This window comes from Hyla sarda, chromosome 7 (genome assembly GCF_029499605.1).
Source record: "Hyla sarda isolate aHylSar1 chromosome 7, aHylSar1.hap1, whole genome shotgun sequence".
Classification (NCBI taxonomy): domain Eukaryota; kingdom Metazoa; phylum Chordata; class Amphibia; order Anura; family Hylidae; genus Hyla; species Hyla sarda.
This window is the reverse complement of record NC_079195.1, coordinates 208,387,687-208,406,633: the sequence shown is the minus strand read 5'-3', so window position 1 is coordinate 208,406,633 and position 18,947 is coordinate 208,387,687. Positions and strand designations below refer to the sequence as shown.

The 18,947-nt window shown below is 45.8% G+C and overlaps 1 protein-coding gene across 2 annotated transcripts in view; it reads left to right on the top strand.

The window, feature by feature from the left end:
• The first annotated feature begins 573 nt into the window (after window positions 1-573).
• The window catches only part of FOXE3 (forkhead box E3), a 65,722-nt gene continuing 47,348 nt past the window's right edge, over window positions 574-18,947 (top strand). Inside the window, exon 1 of one of the 2 annotated variants that reach the window (XR_008846268.1) lies at window positions 574-989. The gene's annotated coding sequence lies outside the window, so the exon portion shown is untranslated. The remainder of the gene's footprint in view (window positions 990-18,947) is intronic. The other variant, XM_056530141.1, reaches the window with a different exon arrangement.

Sequence of the window (18,947 nt, the reverse complement as noted above, 5' to 3'; positions counted from 1 at the left end):
CCGACCTCAGGATCAATGTCAATGATTTTTGAATGTATAAAAATTGTCCTTTTTGTGTAATATATGTGTTGGGTTTGAATGTCTCGCGTTCTGGGGAACTATTGAAGAATCAGTAATGTTCATGTCTAGACTATTGTGATGGTGATATGAGTAGGATGAGATATGTTTTATCAATAAATTTAATAGGATTAATATGTTTCTTATGGGTTCTGAGAAGTTATGTACAAATATTTAAAGCATTGAGGGCGCCTACTGCTTCATATGACCGATTTTAAAGGGGTACTCCGGGGTACAAACTGTTCCAAACGCTGGAGCCGGCTACGGGAGCTCGTGACGTCATAGCCCTGCCCCCTTATGAAGCCCCGCCCCGCCCCATCAATGCAAGTCTATGGAGAGGGCGTGACAGCCGTCATGCCCCCTCCCATAGACTTGCATTGAGGGGACGGGGCTATGACGTCACAAGCTGTCAGCTCCAGCGTTCGGAACAGTTTGTTCCAAATGCTGAGAAGCGGAGTACCCCTTTAAGGCTTCTTTCACGCAGTGGGACGTCGGTCGGGGAAGCCGGGAGAAAAAATACATAATGCAACGTTTTTTCCTCCTACTAGTCCCGGCGAAAAAACAAAGGCGCCCGGCGGACCCCATAACAGTAAATGGGATCTGTCGGGACCCATTGTTTCCTGTTGTGCCTCGTCAAAAAGAACGTACGTTAATGCAAAAAGTGCCTGACAGACGTTCTCCGATGGGGCACGACGGCAGCGTCAAAACGGGCCTTAGGGATTGTTTACTTTTTCCAAGTCCAATTTGTTATGAGAGTCTCCCTAAAGATAAGATTTTTTTTTTGTTTGTGTTTTTATATTTTTTTTTTTGCACCTACTACTTTCATAGAGCAGTTGTACAGTATCTCCATAAATGAGTCCACCCCCTCATTCTTGTAAATATTTTTATATCTTTTTCCTACAGCAATGAATGTTTAAACCTTAGCAACAAAAGTGAGTACACCCCGAAGGGGAAATGTCCAAATTTAGTCCAATTAGTCATTTTCCCTTCCCAGCGTCATGTGACTAGATAGTGTTACAAGATCTCACGTGTGAATGAGGAGTAGGTGTTTAACATGGCACTTCATGGCAAATAATTCTAATTATCTTAAAAAAAAAATCTAAAATAATGATTGTTGCTGTACATAAAGATGGCCTATGTTTAAGAAGATTGCCAGGACCCTGAAGCTGAGCTGAGTACTAGAGATGAGCGAATTTACAGTAAATTTGATTCGTCACAAACTTCTCGGCTCGGCAGTTGATGACTTTTCCTGCATAAATTAGTTCAGCTTTCAGGTGCTCCGGTGGGCTGGAAAAGGTGGATACAGTCCTAGGAGACTCTTTCCTAGGACTGTATCCACCTTTTCCAGCCCACCGGAGCACCTGAAGGCTGAACTAATTTGACGCAGGATAAGTCATCAACTGCCGAGCCGAGAAGTTCGTGACTAATCGAATTTACTGTAAGTTCGCTCATCTCTACTGAGTACGATGGTCAAGATCATACCGCAATTTCATAGGACAGGTTCCATTCAGAACTGGCCCCATCTTGGTCGACCAAAGAAGGTGAGTGCACGTGCTTAGCATCAAATCTAGAAGTTGTCTTTGGGAAATAGATGGATGAGTGCTGCCAGCGTTGCTGCAAAGGTTGAAGGGGTTGAGGGTCAGCCTGTCAGCGCTCAGACCATACTCGTCAAATTGGTTTGTGTGGCTGTTGTGTAAAGATGATGCACAAGAAAACCTGCAAATAGTTTGCTGAAGACAAGCAGACTAAGGACATGGATTACTGGAACCATGTCCTGTGGTCCGATGAGATAAAGATACATTTATTTGGTTTACGTGGTGACAAGCAGGTGAGGAGTACAAAAACAAATGTGTCCTGCCTAGTCAAGCATGGTGGTGGGAGTGTCACCTCAAATAACTTTATTTGTAATCAGTCGTCAATCACATATACCATAAGTAATATATTCACTTTACATAGCATGACAGCAAAATATACAGCACAGGTTCCCTACACTATACCTCATGCTACGCTAACACTCCTGCATACATTAAAAACTTTATTTTTTTAAACAATAGTATGTACAATATCAACCAACAAAGCACTGGGGCCCACGATCAAGGAAGGAGGTTGGGAAAATTGTGTAGGGAGGGGAGATCATAGGCCCGAAGCTTTATTGAAAGACAGACACGCAAGGGAGAGGAGGAAGGAAAGGGGTTTAAAGGGGCACTCTGGCGCTTAGACATCTCCCCTATCCAAAGGATAGGGAATAAGATGCCTTATCGCGAGGGTCCCGTAGGGGATAAGATGCCTTATCGCGGGGGTCCCGCCGGGGACGGAGCATAGTGATGTTACGGCTCCGCCCCCTCAATGCAAGCCTATGGGAGAGGACGTGCCAGCTGTCACACAGGGGCGGAGCCGTGACATCACTATGCTCCGTCCTCGTGGTCGAGATGGACCTCCAGCGGTTCCAGAAGCTGCTAAAGGTGGGTGCTGCATGGTAGATCCTGGGGGTCCCCAGCGACGGGATCCCTGCGATCTGACATCTATGTCATGTCTAGGGGCGGAGTACCCCTTTAAATTATCTTCCTCCTCAACTTCCGGACTGTCCCTGATGTATTGGGGCTGCTCGGCCACTGGGTCGATCCCCCTATGGGCAGTGGTGTCATGGCAGTGGTCACCATCTAGCACCGCATTATTTTAAGTTAGGGACCCATTCCAATCAGGTCGCTAGCGGGCATATACATTTTGATAAAAACCAACACTGAAGACCATGACGTGGATGCTCGGTCCTTTCACGTTGCCTGGCCATGTTTTTAAAAAAAACTAAATTTTCGCATGACAACCACTTTAAAGCTGATAAGGAAAACAGGTCTGGTTTTTATTCTCCTTGGGGAGGCTACTAAACTATGGTATGAAGTCTTAAAATCCATTCAATGCTCCATGGGAAAAAAGTACGTAAAGTAGCTCTCCTCCAGAGGAAAGAAAAAAACTTGCTCCTCATTGCCACCTATGAGAAGTGGAACATGACTGTGGATTATATGCCAAGCCATAACATTCCCCAGAAGGGAGTGTCACCCATTGTTAGGAGACAAAACCGCTAAATACAACACAAAATAGCAAATAATTGTAGCTGTATTCTGCTACATGGTTGTATTTTAGCACACTATATATAAGGCCCTTTAAAGGAGTAGTCCAGTGGTGAAAAACTTATCCCCTATCCTAAGGATAGGGGATAAGTTTCCGATCCCGGAGGGTCCAACCACTGGGGCCCCCCCGTGATCTCTCTGTATGGGGCCCCGGCTTGCCCCCTCAATACAGCTCTATGGCAGAGCCTGAGATTGCCGAAGGCAGCGCTCTGGCTCTGCCATAGAGTTGTATTGAGGGGGCGTGTCAGCCGCGGCTTCGTGCGGTGGTCAACACGCCCCCTTCCTGCGGGCTGCTCGGGCCCCGTACGGGAGATTGTGGGGGTCTCCAGCGGTCGGACCCCCTGCGATCTGAAACTTATCCCCTATCGTTAGGATAGGGGGTACGTTTTCACCACTGGATATCTCCTTTAAGGAGATGTCTCACATAGAAATTTTTTCTAAAATGCCCGGGCTGCATGCAAATAGGACAATAAAGAGGACTTACCTGCCTCCGCTCCCCCGGTATCTTACTCCGTTCCTCCGCCTCCATCTTCTTCCTGGTCGCGCTGCTGGTCAGTAAATCACCACCCACAGCGATGTCCTACCTCAGCTGGCAATAGGCTGACCGGCAGCGCGACACCCTGATCACGCCCAGACCTGAAAAAAGACGGCGGGGGAGAAACGGAGAGAGATACTTGGGGATCCAAAGGATAGGGGATAAGATGTCTGATCTCGGGGGTCCCGCTGCTGGGGACCCCCGCAGTATTGCATGCGGCACCCACCTGTTTATTTGTCCGGAAGCGCTGGATGTCAGGACTCCGCCCCCATGTGCAGTCACGCCCGTCCCCTCAATGCAAGTCTATGGGAGGGGGCGTGCATAGACTTGCATTGAGGGGACGGGCGTGACGTCACACGGGGGCAGAGTCCTGACGTCACGAACATCTGTTTCCGTAGTCGCGACTAGAGATGAGCGAACTTACAGTAAATTCGATTCGTCACGAACTTCTCAGCTCGGCGGTTGCTGACTTTTCCTGCATCAATTAGTTCAGCTTTCCAGTGCTCCGGTGGGCTGGAAAAGGTGGATACAGTCCTAGGAAAGAGTATCCTAGGACTGTATCCACCTTTTCCAGCCCACGGGAGCACCTGAAAGCTGAACTAATTTATGCAGGAAAAGTCATCAACTGCCGAGTCGAGAAGTTCGTGACGAATCGAATTTACTGTAAGTTCGCTCATCTCTAGTCGTGACTCAGACCCTCCAGCACTTCCGGACAAAAAACAGGTGGGTGCCGCATGCAATACTGCGCGGGTCCCCAAAGGATAGGGGATAAGATCTCTAGGGTGGGAGTACCCCTTTAAGACAACAGTTTTTTTTTCTACTGGTTCCTAAAGGGATACTTCACGGCTAGGAACTGGTTAAAAACAGCAGAACCCTTTCACCTCACAAGGCTTTTCCTTTTGGTTTCGTGCTCGGGGTTTTTCTGTTAAGCTCTTAAAATCTATAATGGAGGCCTTGTTCTTTGGGTATATACTCAGTTATGGGATTTCATCCAAAGCAAACTGAAAGGAAGGAATACTGTAGTTAGTGGGCAGCGCTTTCCTCGTGTAACCAGATTCTAGGGTTTTATTGTGATTGAAATTTCTTTTTTACTTTTTTTTCATGTCTGTTATATATATATATATATATATATATATATATATATATATATAATTTATAATAAATGTTAATGGCTGTTTGTTTTTCCCCTGTGCTGGGATTTCATGATCTTCACTTGTCTTTAGCAAAAGTGCCAAACCCGGCAGCAATTTTGGGGTTTTTTGGTTGTTGAATGTTTTGGAGGACGGCCGCACGGAGAACCAGACCTGCAGACGTATCAGATTTTCTATCTCCTTCCTAAACAATCCTGCAGATGGAGATGTGGCCTCACTGAGCCGCCCTCGCTCCACAATAGGCAGTAGGTGACTGCAGTGTTACCGGAAACATTAATGACATATCTACATGTCAACTACCCTCCTTAAAGGGGTATTCCGTTCCCAAGCGTCCACAAAATTCCACCTCACACCGGAACATTGAGTTCCTGGACGCTGTGTGCGGGCTTCCGTGTTGAGCCCCACCCCCTCGTGACGTCACGGCCTGCCCCCTCAATGCAAGTCTATGGGAAGGGGGTGCGACGGCCGTCGCGCCCCCTTCCCATAGACTTGCATTGAGGGGGCGGTTTGTGAAGTCACATGACGGGGTGTGACGTAACGAGGGGGCGGGGCGTGAACACGGAAACCCGCACACAGCGTTCAGGAACTCAATGTTCCAGACGCTGGGGAGAGGGGAGAGGGTACTCCGCCCCTAGACATCTTATCCCCTATCCAAAGGATAGGGGATAAGATGTCAGATCGCCGCGGTGCCGCTGCTGGGGACCCCCGGGATCGCCGCTGCGGCACTGCGCTATCATTACAGCACAGAGCAAGTTCGCTCTGCACGTAATGAAGGGCGATACAGGGGACGGAGCATCGTTACGTCACGGCTCCGCCCCTCGTGACATCACGGCCCGCCCCTTTCAATACAAGTCTATGGGAGGGGGCGCGGCGGTCGTCACGCCCCCTGCCATAGACTTGCATTAAGGGGACGGGCCGTGATGTCACGAGGGGCGGAGCCATGACGTCACGCGGCTCCGTCCCCTGTATCGCCCGTCATTACGCACAGAGCAAACTCGCTCTGTGCTGTAATGATAGCGCAGTGCCGCAGCGGGGATCCCGGGGCTCCCCAGCAGCGGCACCGCGGCGATCTGACATCTTATCCCCTATCCTTTGGATAGGGGATAAGATGTCTAGGGGCGGAGTACCCCTTTAAAGGGATACTCTGGTGCCAGAAAGTTAAAGGGGTAGTCCAGTGCTGAAAAACGTATCACCTATCCTAAGGATAGGGGATAAGTTTCAGATCGCGGGAGGTCCGACCGCTGTACGGGGCCCCGGCTCGCTGGCCAGATAGCGGGTGTCGACCACCACATGAAGCGGCAGCTGACACGCCCCCTCAATACATTGCTATGGCAAAGCCAGAGATTGCCGAAGGCAGCGCTCCGGCTCTGCCATAGAGTTGTATTGAGGGGGCGTGTCAGTCGCCGCTTCTAAGCGGTGGTCAACACGCCCCCTTCCCGTGGTCTGCCAGGGCCCCGTGCAGGAGATCGCAGGGGGCCCCAGCGGTCGGACCCCCCGCGATCTGAAACTTGTCCCCTATCCTTAGGATAGGGGATACGTTTCTCAACACTGGATATCTTCTTTAAACAGATTTGTAAATTACTTGTATTTAAAAATCTTAATCCTTCCAGTACTTATCAACTGCTGTATAATACAGAGGAAATTCTTTTCTTTTTTGAATTTCTTTTCTGTTTGACCACAGTGCTCTCTGCTGACACCTCTGTCCATGTCAGGAACTGTCCTGAGCAGCATAGGTTTGCTATGGGGATTTGCTTCTACTCTGGACAGTTCCTGACATGGACAGAGGTGTCAGCAGAGAGCACTGTGGTCAAACAGAAAATAAATTCAAGTACTAGAAGTAATTGACAAATCTAGAAATGTGTGCAACTCGCAAAACACAATCCGAGGATATAATTGGTTATAAGCCGAAACCCAACAGCCGGAATTATGAAAAATAATGGACAAAGTGTATAACCAATCCTCAAGGATTCTACCCCAAAAGGTACATAATGATATTTGAATAACATATCAAAAATATTCAAATATCATTATGTACCTTTCGGGGTAGAATCCTTGAGGATTGGTTATACACTTTGTCCATAATTGACAAATCTGTTTAATTTTCTGGCACCAGTTGATTTAAAAAAAAATAAAAATGTTTTCCACCGGATACAACAAACATAAAACAAACACAACGACACATAAGATATATCTATATATTTACTCGACGAAGGTAAGTAATTCATACAAATATATAAAAGGCACAATATCTGAAACAAATACAATAATATAAGAGTATGTTAGGATAATAAAGGTAAGTATAGTATGTGCGACATTCTAGATCAGTGTTTCCCAAGCAGGGTGCCTCCAGCTGTTGCAAAACTATAACTTCCAGCATGCCCGGACAGCCAACGGCTGTCCGGGCATGCTGGGAGTTGTAGTTTTGCAACAGCTGGAGACACCCTGCTTGGGAAACAATGTTCTAGATTTAAAGGAGGAATAAGTGATGTTTCCTAATGGAATAGTTTTTTTCATATAGAGGGCTGGTATTAATCCCTAAAATACGCAGGATTGCTAATCTGGCTATAGAAGTCATCATAGTGCAAAATAGAGGTCTCCTGGATGAGGGAATTTTCTGTATGTTAAAGGGTTATTTTTAAATCAACTGGTGCCACAAAGCTAAACAGATTTTTAAATTACTTCTATTTAAAAATCTTAATCCTTCCAGTACTTATCAGCTGCTGTATGCTCCAGAGGAAGTTGTGTAGTTCTTTCCAGTCTGTCCACAGTGCTCTCTGCTGACACCTCTGTCCAGGAACTGTCCAGAGCAGCATGTGTTTGCTATGGGGATTTGCACCTACTCTGGACAGTTCCTGACATGGACAGAGGTGTCAGCAGAGAGCACTGTGGTCAGGCTGGAAAGAACTACATAACTTCCTCTGTAGTATGCAGCAGCTGATAAGTACTGGAAGGATAAAGATTTTTAAATAGAAGTAATTTACAAATCTGGCACCAGTTGATTTAAACATTTTTTTTTCCCACCAGAGTACCCCTTAAAGGAATAAGAGTAATAGTTGGGGGACCAGAAAAGCTGTGTGAGGGCTCATTTATGGCACTGTAATCTGTAGTAGATGCACAGGCGTGTTTTACTTTTTATTGGTTTTTATTCAGTTTTTCTGGTATATGATGTTACAAATTTTTTTTTCTTAATTTTGCCATTCAGCATGTGGGTTCAGTAATGTTACATTTTAATAGTTCGGCCAATTCCATACAAGGTGACACCAAAGAAAGTCTCTTTCTGGAGGACCTGTTCTGTCCTGCATTAGTGTACGTTCACACTGCGGAATCTCTGCCCGGATATATTCCGGGTCAGAGATTGTGTCTTAGCAGCCGCTGCCGAATGGTGAACCGTCCCCATTGGCGGCAATGGTGTCCGCTTGTAATTCTGCCACACAAAAAAAATGAACGTGATCATTCTTTCGGTGTGTGAATTTCAATGCAGAGAATACCGCAGCGTGAATGGGTCAGCAGAAGACCCATTCACTCCAATGCAAGATTAGTATCTCCGCATGCAGATTCCGTAGTGTGAACAAACCTTTACACAGATGATTCATTGATTCGAACTTTGTGTAATGCTTCACTTTCCCTGTGGTGGCGCTGCAGGGAAATTAAACACTTATTGCGAAGTTTAACCAATAGATTGCAGCTGAGATTGGGGGGTGCACCGCGATCAGACATCTTATCCCCAATCCTTTGGATAGGGAATAAGATGTCTAGGGGCAGAGTACCCCTTTAATTATCAATTTGTGGTAAAATACAGTATGTGAGGGATGTTGGAGTTCAAGGATCAGCCAGATGTATTGCAGGGTGGACACTGAACCCTACATGGAGGACTGGGCCTCTACACCGGGCATGGAGGTGGGGAATGGGAAAATAAGAGGTAGGAAGAGTGGGTACAAGAGGGCAAATAAATAAGGGGGTGATTTATTAAAACCTGTTCAAAGGGAAAGTCCAGTTTCCAATAGCAACCAATCAGATCGCTTCTTTCATTTTGCAGAGGCCTTGTTAAAAATGAAAGAAGCGATCTGATTGGTTGCTATGGGCAACTGGGAAACTTTTCCTCTGGACAGGTTTTGATAAATCTCACCCTATACGTCCAATTGAGAACTATGGTGTTGAACTTCAGACTGAGGGGTTTGGGGGAATCCATTGTAAGATCTTGTCCCACCTCTGCATACATGTCTTTTTAGCGCTCAGGCAACAAGAGGTTAAACAGACCTGTGTATTGTGAGACCGAACAGGACCAGCCTAATGGAAGAGGCCACTAATGGAAGTGGTTTACCTATTGTTCCCCGGCCTCTGATAAAGCCTAAATCCTTTCGTTAAACAGTCAGGAGCTGGGTAAACTTTGCAGCCTCTTAGTAAGTCTCCAGTATGCGGCTTACAAAAGAATGGGGGCTTCTCCAATCTCAGAGCGTTTTACCTGCTGTCAGTCAGCTGTCCTGGAGACCTGCCAGCCAGGCCTGTCAATCCTCCTGGAGAATTTCGATGAGAGACACCACGTCAATGGTTTGATATATTCTTCATGAAATCCACCGTATCCTAAAGATGGTCATAGAAACAAGTTGATGGACAACCACTGAACCACACACTTGTTTTACTTATCTTTTTTAAATCAACTGGTGCCAGAAAGTTAAACAGATTTGTAAATTACTTCTATTAAAAAAAATCTTTACTCTTCCAGTACTTTTTAGCAGCTGTATGCTACAGAGTAAATTTTTTTCTTTTTGAATTTCTTTTTTTTTTGTCTTGTCCACAGTGCTCTCTGCTGACACCTCTGTCCGTGTCAGGAACTGTCCAGAGCAGCATAGGTTTGCTATGGGGATTTTCTCCTGCTCTGGACAGTTCCTGATTCGGGCATCAGGTGTCAGCAGAGAGCACTGTGGACAAGACAAAAAAAAGAAATAAAAAAATAATAATAATTTCCTCTGTAACATACAGCTGCTAAAAAGTACTGGAAGGGTAAAGATTTTTTTTAATAGAAGTAATTGACAAAAATAAATAAAAAATGTTTTCCACCGCAGTACCCCTTTAACATACTTGTTTTGCTTGACTAAGGGTATGCTCACACTGCGGAATGTCCGCGGTAGGACCGCGCGGCACTGCGCCATCACCATTGACTGCTATGCAGTGCTCGCGGACTTCTGCGCAAAGAATGAACATGTTCTTCCTTTGTGCGGAACAATTTCGCCGCTGAAGTTCCCCAGTGGGACCGGGTCTCGCGGAAGACCCATTCACGCAGATGGTAATGTTCACTGAGCGGAATTCCGCACACGAAATTCCACAGTGTGAACGTACCCTAAACCTCATATGTGCAACTTCTATGAAGGAAAGTGATGAGTGGCTGGAGATGCTTCGCCATGGGAAAAATCCAACCAGTCCAATTCCTGTTCAACCGTGACGGCAGGGGCATGACTACAGGGGAAACTCAAAAAATTAGAATATTGTGTAATAATCCATTGTATTTCAGTAATGCAACTTAATGGACAGGAAGCATGAAGTGCTCCAAAATTTCCCGGTAGACAGATGCTGGACTTAAAGGGGTACTCCGGTGCTCCAGCGTCCTGAAAATTTAGTTCAGAATGATTGGAGTCGGAAGCCGTGATCGTAACGTCTTGACCACGCCCCCTTGTGAACTCACATCACCCCCCCCCTCCATTCATGTTTATGGGAGGGGGCGTGTCGGATGACATGCCCCCTCCCATAGACATGACTGGAGGGGGTGTGGCCATGCCGTCACGACCACTACGGTTTGAAAATGCAGCGAGGAAAATGTTTCTAAGGAAAAACACTAAGAACTTGGAACAACTTCGCAGGGCTGGAGGCCGGTTACATAATAAACACCCAAATACAGACTCAACAATCTGTTTATTCTTAAAACCAAAGGCATGATGCCCGTGTTACGCACTTGGTATGTCCTTTTATGGTGCCTCCAGAGGTTTAACTTCTAGCTTCTGTATCACAATACAAAATTTGTAACAGGACCCCATGTCTACCCTGTGCCATTTATAATACTGGTGTTTCCTTATGGGCAAGAGGTGCCCCGGTGTGACTGCTACTTCTATAGTTACTATAGTTACGCCTCTGGGGGCCTCCATACAGCCCAAAGACTACCTGTGTAATTACAGTATGGGCCCATATACAGTGGTGCAAAAAAGTATTTAGTCAGCCACCAATTGTGCAAGTTCTCACACTTAAAAAGATGAGAGTCCTGTAATTTTCATCATAGGTATACCTCAACTATGAGAGACAGAATGAGAAAAAATCCATAAAATCACATTGTCTGATTTTTAAAGAATTTATTTGCAATTATGTTGCAAATGCTACAAACAAGCAAGATTTCTGTCTCTCACAGACCTGTAACAACTTCTGTAAGAGTCTCCTCTGTCCTCCACTTCTTACCTGTATTAATGGCTCCTGTTTGAGCTTGTTATCAGTATAAAAGACACCTATCCACAACCTCAAACAGTCACACACCAAACTCCACTATGGCAAAGACCAAAGAGCTGTCCAAGGACACCAGAAACAAAACTGTAGACCTGCACCAGGTTGAGAAGACTGAATCTGCAATAGGCAAGCAGCTTGGTGTGAAGAAATCAACTTTGGGAGCAATTATTAGATAATGGAACACACAGGACCACTGATAATCTCCCTAGTTCTGGGGCTACACACTACACCACCAGACTTCTGTTAGAGGGCGCTCTAGACTACACAGCCTTACTGCTGTTATAGGGGAAGCTCCAGACTACACAACTAAACTGAACTGCTGTTATTGAGGGTGCTTAAGACTGCACATCCAGACTGCTGTTATAGGGGAAGCTCCAGACTACACAACCAGACTGCTGTTATAGGGGGAGCTCCAGACTACACAACCAGACTGCTGTTAGGGAGTGCTCTAGACTACACAGCCTGACTGCTATTATAGGGTGCGCTCCAGACTACACAACCAGACTGCTGTTATAGGGGGAGCTCCAGACTACACATCCAGACTGCTGTTATAGGGGAGCTCCAGACTACACAACCAGACTGCTGTTATAGGGGGAGCTCCAGACTACACAACCAGACTGCTGTTATAGGGGGAGCTCCAGACTACACAACCAGACTGCTGTTATAGGGGGAGCTCCAGACTACACAACCAGACTGCTGTTATAGGGGGAGCTCCAGACTACACAACCAGACTGTTATAGGGGAAGCTCCAGACTACACAACCAGACTGCTGTTAGGGAGTGCTCTAGACTACACAGCCTGACTGCTATTATAGGGTGCGCTCCAGACTACACAACCAGACTGCTGTTATAGGGGGAGCTCCAGACTACACATCCAGACTGGTGTTATAGGGGAAGCTCCAGACTACACAACCAGACTGCTGTTATAGGGGGAGCTCCAGACTACACAACCAGACTGCTGTTATAGGGGGAGCTCCAGACTACACAACCAGACTGCTGTTATAGGGGGAGCTCCAGACTACACATCCAGACTGCTGTTATAGGGGGAGCTCCAGACTACACAACCAGACTGCTGTTATAGGGGGAGCTCCAGACTACACAACCAGACTGCTGTTATAGGGGAGCTCCAGACTACACAACCTGACTGCTGTTATAGGGGGAGCTCCAGACTACACAACCAGACTGTTGTTATAGGGGAAGCTCCAGACTACACAACCAGACTGCTGTTAGGGAGTGCTCTAGACTACACAGCCTGACTGCTATTATAGGGTGCGCTCCAGACTACACAACCAGACTGCTGTTATAGGGGGAGCTCCAGACTACACATCCAGACTGCTGTTATAGGGGGAGCTCCAGACTACACATCCAGACTGCTGTTATAGGGGGAGCTCCAGACTACACAACCAGACTGCTGTTATAGGGGAAGCTCCAGACTACACAACCAGACTGCTGTTATAGGGGGAGCTCCAGACTACACAACCAAACTGCTGTTATAGGGGGAGCTCCAGACTACACAACCAGACTGCTGTTATAGGGGAAGCTCCAGACTACACAACCAGACTGCCATTCTTAAAGTGAACCTGTACCTCAATTCCAGGACTTGACCTTCTTATAACTTTTTCATTCTTTGTTATCTAGGAACTCGTGCTGCTCTGTGACCTTTAAGAACACATTATGAACGCGTAACCTTAGAGACAGGGTGGATTTGTTTGGAACCGAAATCACGTTCCGTCTCCAACCCGAGCTAAACAGGAATCTGTCATCACGTCCCTCAATATTGTATTGGTCTGAATATGCAGTTTGAATGCGCTGTCTAAGGACAATATTAAAAAGAGATCTCAGTGTGAGGTCATTTGCACGTCGTATAAGAGCTTTCCTTGGGCTTGCTCCTCGCTCGCTGTGAAATGTTACCGAATCAATGAGGCTCTTGTTACTGAGCAATTACTCCGGAGCTGCCTCTGAGGCCGTGTCAGCGAAGTGCGTAAAACAGAGAAATTATTGAACGCCGTCTGGTTTCAAGAGACCTGCGATGGTATTTAGGATTAACAGACTGTTGCATCTGAGTCTTTATATATTTGATGTTCTTTGTACATTGTACGTCCTTGCAACCATTCCTTCCACCTGGAATTATCAGGTATTTTACAGCTTGTCCTTGGAGAACCCACAGGGTTTGGTCTTTACCAAGATTTATCGATTGCTGCCATGCTTTACTGCAGTGGTCTCCAAACTGTGGACCTCCAGATGTACAAAACTACAATTCCATGGCAGATGCCTACTACGCTTACCCTTTAGGACAGTGGTCTTCAACCTGCGGACCTCCAGATGTTGCAAAACTACAACTCCCAGCATGCCCGGACAGCCGTTGGCTGTCCGGGCATGCTGGGAGTTGTAGTTTTGCAACATCTGGAGGTCCGCAGGTTGAAGACCACTGCTTTAGGAGATGGACTGAATGAATATCCAAAACAATAGGACAGTGGTCTCCATACTGTGGACCTCCAGATGTTTAAAACTACAACTCCTAGGCAGTGGCCTACTACTCTTACCCCTCACGAGAATGAATAAATGAAAATTTAAAACAATAAGACAGTGGTCTCCAAAATGTGGTCCTCCAGATATTCAAAACTGCAACTCCTAGGCAGAGGCCTACTACGCTTACCCCTTGCAAGAATGAATAAATGAAAATTAAAAACAATAATACAGTGGTCTCCAAACTGTGGACCTCCAGATGTTCAAAAATTTTACAGCTTGTATTTTACAGCTTGTCCTTGGAGAACCCACAGGGTTTGGTCTTTACCAAGATTTATCGATTGCTGCCATGCTTTACTGCAGTGGTCTCCAAACTGTGGACCTCCAGATGTACAAAACTACAACTCCATGGCAGATGCCTACTAGGCTTACCCTTTAGGACAGTGGTCTTCAACCTGCGGACCTCCAGATGTTGCAAAACTACAACTCCCAGCATGCCCGGACAGCCGTTGGCTGTCCGGACATGCTGGGAGTTGTAGTTTTGCAACATCTGGAGGTCCGCAGGTTGAAGACCACTGCTTTAGGAGATGGACTGAATGAATATCCAAAACAATAGGACAGTGGTCTCCATACTGTGGACCTCCAGATGTTTAAAACTACAACTCCTAGGCAGTGGCCTACTACTCTTACCCCTCACGAGAATGAATAAATGAAAATTTAACCCCTTAAGGACCAAGGACGTACCGGTACGTCCTTGGTCCTGCTCTTCTGATATAACGCGGGGTTACACAGTAACCCCGCGTCATATCATGGTGGGCCCGGCGTCATAGTGAAGCCGGGACCCGCCTCTAATAGCGCGCAGCGCCGATCGCGGCGCCGCGCGCTATTAACCCTTTAGCCGCGCGCTCAGAGCTGAGCCGCGCGGCTAAAAGTGAAAGTAAAAGTTCCCGACTAGCTCAGTCGAGCTGTTCGGGATAGCCGCGGCTAATCGCGGCATCCCGAACAGCTGACAGCACAGCGGGAGGGCCCCTTCCTGCCTCCTCGCTGTCCGATCGCCGAATGACTGCTCAGTGCCTGAGATCCAGGCCTGAGCAGTCATGCGGCAGAATCGTTGATCACTGGTTTCTTATGAGAAACCAGTGATCAACATAGAAGATCAGTGTGTGCAGTGTTATAGGTCCCTATGGGATAACAATGATCAGTGTGTGCAGTGTTATAGGTCCCTATGGGACCTATAACACTGCAAAAAAAAAGTGAAAAAAAAAAGTGAATAAAGATCATTTAACTCCTCCCCTATTAAAAGTTTGAATCACCCCCCTTTTCCAATAAAAAAAAAACACAGTGTAAATAAAAATAAACATATATGGTATCACCGCGTGTGGAAATGTCCGAATTATAAAAATATTTCATTAATTAAACCGCTCGGTCAATGGCGTGCGCGCAAAAAAATTCCAAAGTCCAAAATAGTGCATTTTTGGTCACTTTTTATATCATTTAAAAATGAATAAAAAGTGATCAATAAGTCCTATCAATGCAAAAATGGTACCGTTAAAAACTTCAGATCACGGCGCAAAAAATGAGCCCTCATACCGCCCCATACACGGAAAAATAAAAAAGTTATAGGGGTCAGAAGATGACAATTTTAAACGTATTAATTTTCCTGCATGTAGTTATGATTTTTTCCAGAAGTCCGACAAAATCAAACCTATATAAGTAGGGTATCATTTTAATCGTATGGACCTACAGAATACATATCAGGTGTCATTTTTACCGAAAAATTTACTACGTAGAAACGGAAGCCCCCAAAAGTTACAAAACAGCGTTTTTTTTTCAATTTTGTCGCACAATGATTTTTTTTCCCGCTTCACCATAGATTTTTGGGCAAAATGACTGACGTCATTACAAAGTAGAATTGGTGGCGCAAAAAATAAGCCATCATATGGATTTTTAGGTGTAAATTTGAAAGAGTTATGATTTTTTTAAAGGCAAGGAGCAAAAAACGAAAATGCAAAAACGGAAAAACCTCCGGTCCTTAAGGGGTTAAAACAATAAGACAGTGGTCTCCAAAATGTGGTCCTCCAGATATTCAAAACTGCAACTCCTAGGCAGAGGCCTACTACGCTTACCCCTTGCAAGAATGAATAAATGAAAATTAAAAACAATTATACAGTGGTCTCCAAACTGTGGACCTTCAGATTAGAGATGAGCGAACTTACAGTAAATTTGATTCGTCACGAACTTCTCGGCTCGGCAGTTGATGACTTTTCCTGACGAATCGAATTTACTGTAAGTTCGCTCATCTCTACTCCAGATGTTAAAAAAACAAAAAACAACACCTTCAACTCCTAGGCAGATGCCTACTATGCTTACCCCTTACAAGAATGAATGAAAATCCCAAACAATAGGACAGTAGTCTCCAAATTGTGGACCTCCAGATGTTCTGAACTACAGCTCCTAGGCGGAAGCCTACTACGCTTACCCCTCGCAAGAATGAATGATGAAAACCCAAAACCATAGGACAGTGGTCTCCAAACTGTGGACCTTCAGATGTTCAAAAAAAACTACAAATCCCTGGCAGATGCCTACTACACGTATCCTTCGCGAGAATGGTTGAAAATCTAAACTAATAGGACAGTGGTTTCCAAACTGTGGACCACCAGATGTTCAAAACTACAACTCCTAGGCAAATGCCTACATAGTAACATAGTTCATAAGTTGGAAAAAAGACCAGAGTCCATCAAGATCAACCTATAACCCTAATGAGTCCCTACTGAGTTGATCTAGAGGAAGGCAAAAAACCCTCATACTAGAGGTAAAAATTCCTTCCCGACTCCAAATATGGCATCAGAATAAATCCCTGGATCAACGTTCTGTCCCTATAAATCTAGTATACATAACCTGTAATGTTATTATTCTACAAAAATGCATCCAGACCGCTTTTAAATTCTTTTACAGAGTTACCCATGACCACCTCCTCAGGCAGAGAATTCCACAGTCTCACTGCTCTTACAGTAAAGAACCCTTGTCTGTGCTGGTGTAGAAACCTTCTTTCCTCTAGATGTAGAGGATGCCCCCTTGTTATAGATACAGTCCTGGGTATAAATAGATCATGGGAGAGATCTCTGTACTGTCCCCTGATATATTTATACATAGTAATTAGGTCTCCCCTAAGCCTTCTTTTTTCTAAACTAAATAACCCTAATTCTGATAATCCTTCTGGGTACTGTAGTCCTCCCATTCCCCGTATTACTCTGGTTGCCCGTCTTTGAACCCTCTCCAGCTCCACTATATCTTTCTTGTACACTGGTGCCCAGTACTGTACACAGTATTCTATGTGTGGTCTGACCAGTACTGTACACAGTATTCTATGTGTGGTCTGACCAGTACTGTACACAGTATTCTATGTGTGGTCTGACTAGTACTGTACACAGTATTCTATGTGTGATCTGACTAGTGATTTGTACAGCGGTAGAATTATTTCCTTGTCGTGGGCATCTATGCCCCTATTGATACACCCCATGATTTTATTTGCCTTGGCAGCAGCTGCCTGACACTGGTCACTACAGCTAAGTTTACTGTTAACTAAGACTCCCAAGTCCTTTTCCATATCAGTCGTCCCAAGTGTTCTCCCATTTAATACATAATCCCAGCCCAGATTTTTCCTCTGTGCATTACCTTACATTTATCAGTGTTGAACATCATCTGCCACTTCCCAGCCCAAACCTCCAACCTATCCAGATCCAGTTGTAACAGTGCACTGTCCTCTATAGTGTTATCTACTATACACAGTGCACTGTCCTCTATTGTGTTTACCGCTTTACAGAGTTTAGTATCATCTGCAAAGATTGTTACTTTACTATTCAACCCCTCTGCAAGGTCATTAATAAATATATTAAATAGGACAGGACCCAAGACTGACCCCTGTGGTCCCCACTAGTAACAGTCACCTAATCAGAATAAGCACCATTAATAACCACCCTCTGTTTCCTATCACTGAGCCAGTTACTTAACCACTTACACACATTTTCCCCCAGCCCCAATCCTTCTCATTTTATGCACCAACCTTTTATGTGGCACCATATCAAATGCTTTGGAAAAATCCAGATATACGACATCCAGCGATTGCCCCTGGTCCAGTCTGGAGCTCACCTCCTCATAAAAGCTGATCAGGTTAGTTTGACAGGACCGATCCCTCATAAAGCCATTCTGATATGGGGTCATACATTTATTTTTATCAAGATATTCCAAAATAGCATCTCTTAGAAAACCCTCAAAAACTTACATGCAATGGAGGTTAAACTAACAGGTATGTTGGTTAAAGGGGTACTCCGCCCCTAGACATCTTATCCCCTATCCAAAGGATAGGAGATAAGATGTTAGATCGCAGCGGTCCCGCTGCTGGGGACCCCAGGGATTTCTGCTGCAGCACCCCGCTATCATTACTGCGCAGGGCGAGATCGCTCTGCACGTAATGACGGGCAATACAGGGGCAGGAGCATCGTGATGTCATGGCTCCGCCCCTCGTGATGTCACGGCCCGCCCCTGTCAATACAAGTCTATGGGAGGGGGCATGGCGGTCGTCACGCCCCCTGCCATAGACTTGCATTAAGGGGACGGGCCGTGATGTCATGAGGGGCGGAGCCATGACGTAACGCTGCTCCGGCCCCTGTATCGCCCGTCATTACGCACAGAGCAAACTCGCTCTGTGCAGTAATGATGGAGGGGTGCCGCAGCGGCGGTCCCCGGGGTCCCCAGCAGCGGGACCGTGGCGATCTAACATCTTATCCCCTATCCTTTGGATAGGGGTTAAGATGCCAGGGGCGGAGTACCCCTTTAATATTAAGTCCAGTAGGGCGCCCCCTCTGGTCGGGCCCGGCACCATTTAGGACAGATAATTGTCTTTAGTTATAGTCAGAACCTGTTTCCTTTATGAGATTCACAGGTCTCAGTCTCCCAGTTTATATCAGGATAAAGTCCCCCATTATTATCACCGCATTCTGATTTGCTGCCTTGTTTATTTGCCTCAGTAATTGATCTTCTGCCTCTTCCATTATGTTTTGTGGCTTATAACAAACCCCTATCAGAATTTTTCCATTTTTATCTCCACATATTTCTACCCATAATGACT